Consider the following 5000-nt stretch of genomic DNA (forward strand, 5'->3'; position numbering starts at 1 on the left):
GGCTGGATCCCTGGTAAGGCATCCCCACCCAGGGCCTGGGGGTCACAGGGCCAGGCTGGATCCCTGGTAAGGCATCCCCCCCAGGGCCTGGGGGGGTCAGAGGGCCAGGCTGGATCCCTGGTAAGGCATCCCCACCCAGGGCCTGGGGGTCACAGGGCCAGGCTGGATCCCTGGTAAGGCATCCCCCCCCCCCCCCCCCAGGGCCTGGGGGTCAGAGGGTCAGGCTGGATGCCTGGTAAGGCATCCCCCCCCCCCCAGGGCCTGGGGGTCAGAGGGTCAGGCTGGATGCCTGGTAAGGCATCCCCCCAGGGCCTGGGGGGGGTCACAGGGCCAGGCTGGCCCACTGGTAAGGCATCCCCCCCCCCAGGGCCTGGGGGTCAGAGGGTCAGGCTGGATCCCTGGTAAGGCATCCCCACCCAGGGCTGGGGGTCACAGGGCCAGGCTGGATCCCTGGTAAGGCATCCCCCCCAGGGCCTGGGGGGGTGCAGCGGGTCCGGAGAAGAGAGGCCGGGTCTGGGGGTGAAGTGGGTTGTGGGGTGGGTGGTGGCAGCGGGTCCGGAGAAGAGAGCCCGAGCCCAGGGGTGGGGCGGAGAGTCCGGGGAAGGGAGCCCCCCAGGGCCTGGGGGTCAGAGGGCCAGGCTGGATCCCTGGTAAGGGAGCCCCCAGGGCCTGGGGGGTCAGAGGGCCAGGCTGGATCCCTGGTAAGGCATCCCCACCCAGGGCCTGGGGGTCAGAGGGTCAGGCTGGATCCCTGGTAAGGCATCCCCCCCAGGGCCTGGGGGGGTCAGAGGGCCAGGCTGGATCCCTGGTAAGGCATCCCCACCCAGGGCCTGGGGGGGTCAGAGGGCCAGGCTGGATCCCTGGTAAGGCATCCCCACCCAGGGCCTGGGGGGGTCAGAGGGCCAGGCTGGATCCCTGGTAAGGCATCCCCACCCAGGGCCTGGGGGTCACAGGGCCAGGCTGGATCCCTGGTAAGGCATCCCCCCCAGGGCCTGGGGGGGTCAGAGGGCCAGGCTGGATCCCTGGTAAGGCATCCCCACCCAGGGCCTGGGGGTCACAGGGCCAGGCTGGATCCCTGGTAAGGCATCCCCCCCCCCCCCCCAGGGCCTGGGGGTCAGAGGGTCAGGCTGGATGCCTGGTAAGGCATCCCCCCCCCCCCAGGGCCTGGGGGTCAGAGGGTCAGGCTGGATGCCTGGTAAGGCATCCCCCCAGGGCCTGGGGGGGGTCACAGGGCCAGGCTGGCCCACTGGTAAGGCATCCCCCCCCCCAGGGCCTGGGGGTCAGAGGGTCAGGCTGGATCCCTGGTAAGGCATCCCCACCCAGGGCCTGGGGGTCACAGGGCCAGGCTGGATCCCTGGTAAGGCATCCCCCCCAGGGCCTGGGGGGGTGCAGCGGGTCCGGAGAAGAGAGGCCGGGTCTGGGGGTGAAGTGGGTTGTGGGGTGGGTGGTGGCAGCGGGTCCGGAGAAGAGAGCCCGAGCCCAGGGGTGGGGCGGAGAGTCCGGGGAAGGGAGCCCCCCAGGGCCTGGGGGTCAGAGGGCCAGGCTGGATCCCTGGTAAGGGAGCCCCCAGGGCCTGGGGGGTCAGAGGGCCAGGCTGGATCCCTGGTAAGGCATCCCCACCCAGGGCCTGGGGGTCAGAGGGTCAGGCTGGATCCCTGGTAAGGCATCCCCCCCAGGGCCTGGGGGGGTCAGAGGGCCAGGCTGGATCCCTGGTAAGGCATCCCCACCCAGGGCCTGGGGGGGTCAGAGGGCCAGGCTGGATCCCTGGTAAGGCATCCCCACCCAGGGCCTGGGGGGGTCAGAGGGCCAGGCTGGATCCCTGGTAAGGCATCCCCACCCAGGGCCTGGGGGTCACAGGGCCAGGCTGGATCCCTGGTAAGGCATCCCCCCCAGGGCCTGGGGGGGTCAGAGGGCCAGGCTGGATCCCTGGTAAGGCATCCCCACCCAGGGCCTGGGGGTCACAGGGCCAGGCTGGATCCCTGGTAAGGCATCCCCCCCCCCCCCCCAGGGCCTGGGGGTCAGAGGGTCAGGCTGGATGCCTGGTAAGGCATCCCCCCCCCCCCAGGGCCTGGGGGTCAGAGGGTCAGGCTGGATGCCTGGTAAGGCATCCCCCCAGGGCCTGGGGGGGGTCACAGGGCCAGGCTGGCCCACTGGTAAGGCATCCCCCCCCCCAGGGCCTGGGGGTCAGAGGGTCAGGCTGGATCCCTGGTAAGGCATCCCCACCCAGGGCCTGGGGGTCACAGGGCCAGGCTGGATCCCTGGTAAGGCATCCCCCCCAGGGCCTGGGGGGGTGCAGCGGGTCCGGAGAAGAGAGGCCGGGTCTGGGGGTGAAGTGGGTTGTGGGGTGGGTGGTGGCAGCGGGTCCGGAGAAGAGAGCCCGAGCCCAGGGGTGGGGCGGAGAGTCCGGGGAAGGGAGCCCCCCAGGGCCTGGGGGTCAGAGGGCCAGGCTGGATCCCTGGTAAGGGAGCCCCCAGGGCCTGGGGGGTCAGAGGGCCAGGCTGGATCCCTGGTAAGGCATCCCCACCCAGGGCCTGGGGGTCAGAGGGTCAGGCTGGATCCCTGGTAAGGCATCCCCCCCAGGGCCTGGGGGGGTCAGAGGGCCAGGCTGGATCCCTGGTAAGGCATCCCCACCCAGGGCCTGGGGGGGTCAGAGGGCCAGGCTGGATCCCTGGTAAGGCATCCCCACCCAGGGCCTGGGGGGGTCAGAGGGCCAGGCTGGATCCCTGGTAAGGCATCCCCACCCAGGGCCTGGGGGTCACAGGGCCAGGCTGGATCCCTGGTAAGGCATCCCCCCCAGGGCCTGGGGGGGTCAGAGGGCCAGGCTGGATCCCTGGTAAGGCATCCCCACCCAGGGCCTGGGGGTCACAGGGCCAGGCTGGATCCCTGGTAAGGCATCCCCCCCCCCCCCCCAGGGCCTGGGGGTCAGAGGGTCAGGCTGGATGCCTGGTAAGGCATCCCCCCCCCCCCAGGGCCTGGGGGTCAGAGGGTCAGGCTGGATGCCTGGTAAGGCATCCCCCCAGGGCCTGGGGGGGGTCACAGGGCCAGGCTGGCCCACTGGTAAGGCATCCCCCCCCCCAGGGCCTGGGGGTCAGAGGGTCAGGCTGGATCCCTGGTAAGGCATCCCCACCCAGGGCCTGGGGGTCACAGGGCCAGGCTGGATCCCTGGTAAGGCATCCCCCCCAGGGCCTGGGGGGGTCAGAGGGCCAGGCTGGATCCCTGGTAAGGCATCCCCCCCAGGGCCTGGGGGGTCAGAGGGCCAGGCTGGATCCCTGGTAAGGCATCCCCACCCAGGGCCTGGGGGTCACAGGGCCAGGCTGGATCCCTGGTAAGGCATCCCCACCCAGGGCCTGGGGGTCACAGGGCCAGGCTGGATCCCTGGTAAGGCATCCCCCCCCCCCCAGGGCCTGGGGGTCAGAGGGTCAGGCTGGATGCCTGGTAAGGCATCCCCCCCCAGGGCCTGGGGGTCAGAGGGTCAGGCTGGATGCCTGGTAAGGCATCCCCCCAGGGCCTGGGGGGTCACAGGGCCAGGCTGGATCCCTGGTAAGGCATCCCCCCCCCCCCCCCAGGGCCTGGGGGTCAGAGGGTCAGGCTGGATCCCTGGTAAGGCATCCCCCCAGGGCCTGGGGTTCACAGGGCCAGGCTGGGTCCCTGGTAAGGGAGGCCCCTAGGCCCCGGTCAGAGGGCCAGGCCGGACCTCCGGGGGGCCCTGTGAACACGGTAGGAAACGCCCCGTCCGTCCGTGCGGGTCAGAGGGCCAGGCCGTAAAACCGGGCCCGCGGCCCTTCCCCGCGCCCCCCCACCCCTCGGGAAGGTCAGCGCCGGAACGCCGTAGGAAACTCCCCGTCCGTTTTGAAGAACCACTTTTCTCACGTCACGAACGGAGGGAAGGGTGGCCGCGCCGGCCCCCGTAGGCGCGTCGGGCGGCAGAACACGGTAGGAAACGGCCCGTCCGTTTCCAGGGAACGGGCTCACGAAGCGGTTACGGGTCCCCGCCGGGCTTCCGGGTTACGGAGATGCGGGACGGCGGGCGGGGGCGTCCCCGCTCGGCCGCTTCTTCTCCCGGAGCTTCTTTTCTTTCCCCACGCCCCCGTCCAGACCCACCGACCGATCGGCAAACGTGACCCGCCATCGGAGGGCCCCCGCCCGCCGGCGTTCGTTCGTTCGTTCGTCCGGGCGGACGGACGGCTCCTCCGGCCCTTGCGGGTTCGCCTCCGACGGCCCACAGCCCCCCCTCCACGCCCGGCGTCCCTTTGTCGGATCCCGGGCCGGGCCCGGAAACCCATCGGCAGCGAGACCGAGACGCCCCGTCCGTCCCAGCGGCCTTGCCACGCGGCCCGCCGCGGGGGTCTCCGGGGTTCCGCCCGAGTCGGAAACTCCCGGGCCCGCCGGCCGCGGAGAAGCACCGCGTTTCTCGAAACCCTCCGCTCGGGGAAGACCGCCGGTTTTTCCGCCTTCTTCCCCCCACCCTCCTGCCCCGGAACCGGGCCAGGTGGGGGACCGATCTCCGAACCCCGAAAACCCCCAGCGCACGCCGGCGGGCGGGAGTCCCCGCGCCGCCGGGCCGGTGCCCGAGGGCTACCCGTTTGATCCTGCCAGTTAAAGCGTACGCTCGTCTCAAAAGATGTTAAGCCGCGCGAGTCCGAGTACACGCGGCCGGTACGGTGAGACCGCGAATGGCTCATTGAAATCGGTACGGTGAAACTGCCAAAACGGCTCGTTTAATCGGTTACGGTTCCTTCCATCGCTCTACCGTCACTCGGATAACCGTGGCAATTCTAGAGCTAACGCACGCAAACGAGCGCCGACCTCCGGGGAAGCGTGCGTCTATCAGATCCAAAAACCCGTGCGGGTTTCCCCCCCCCCTCGGTGGGGCTCTTAGCTGGGTGGCCCCCCAGGGCGTGTCCGAAGCGTTTACTTTGAAAGAAATTGAGAGTGTTCGAAGCAGGCCCGCTCGCCCGAAATACCGCGGCTAGGAATAACGGAACGGGACTCCGTTTCTA

General features: G+C 70.7%; 1 pseudogene; it reads left to right on the plus strand.

Moving 5' to 3' along the window:
* The first annotated feature begins 4576 nt into the window (after positions 1-4576).
* The window catches only part of LOC146304145 (18S ribosomal RNA), a 2725-nt pseudogene continuing 2301 nt past the window's right edge, over positions 4577-5000 (plus strand).

The sequence above is a fragment of the Lutjanus erythropterus genome, unplaced genomic scaffold, assembly GCF_056507025.1.
Source record: "Lutjanus erythropterus isolate fLutEry1 unplaced genomic scaffold, fLutEry1.hap2 Scaffold_167, whole genome shotgun sequence".
Taxonomy (NCBI): Eukaryota; Metazoa; Chordata; class Actinopteri; order Lutjaniformes; family Lutjanidae; genus Lutjanus; species Lutjanus erythropterus.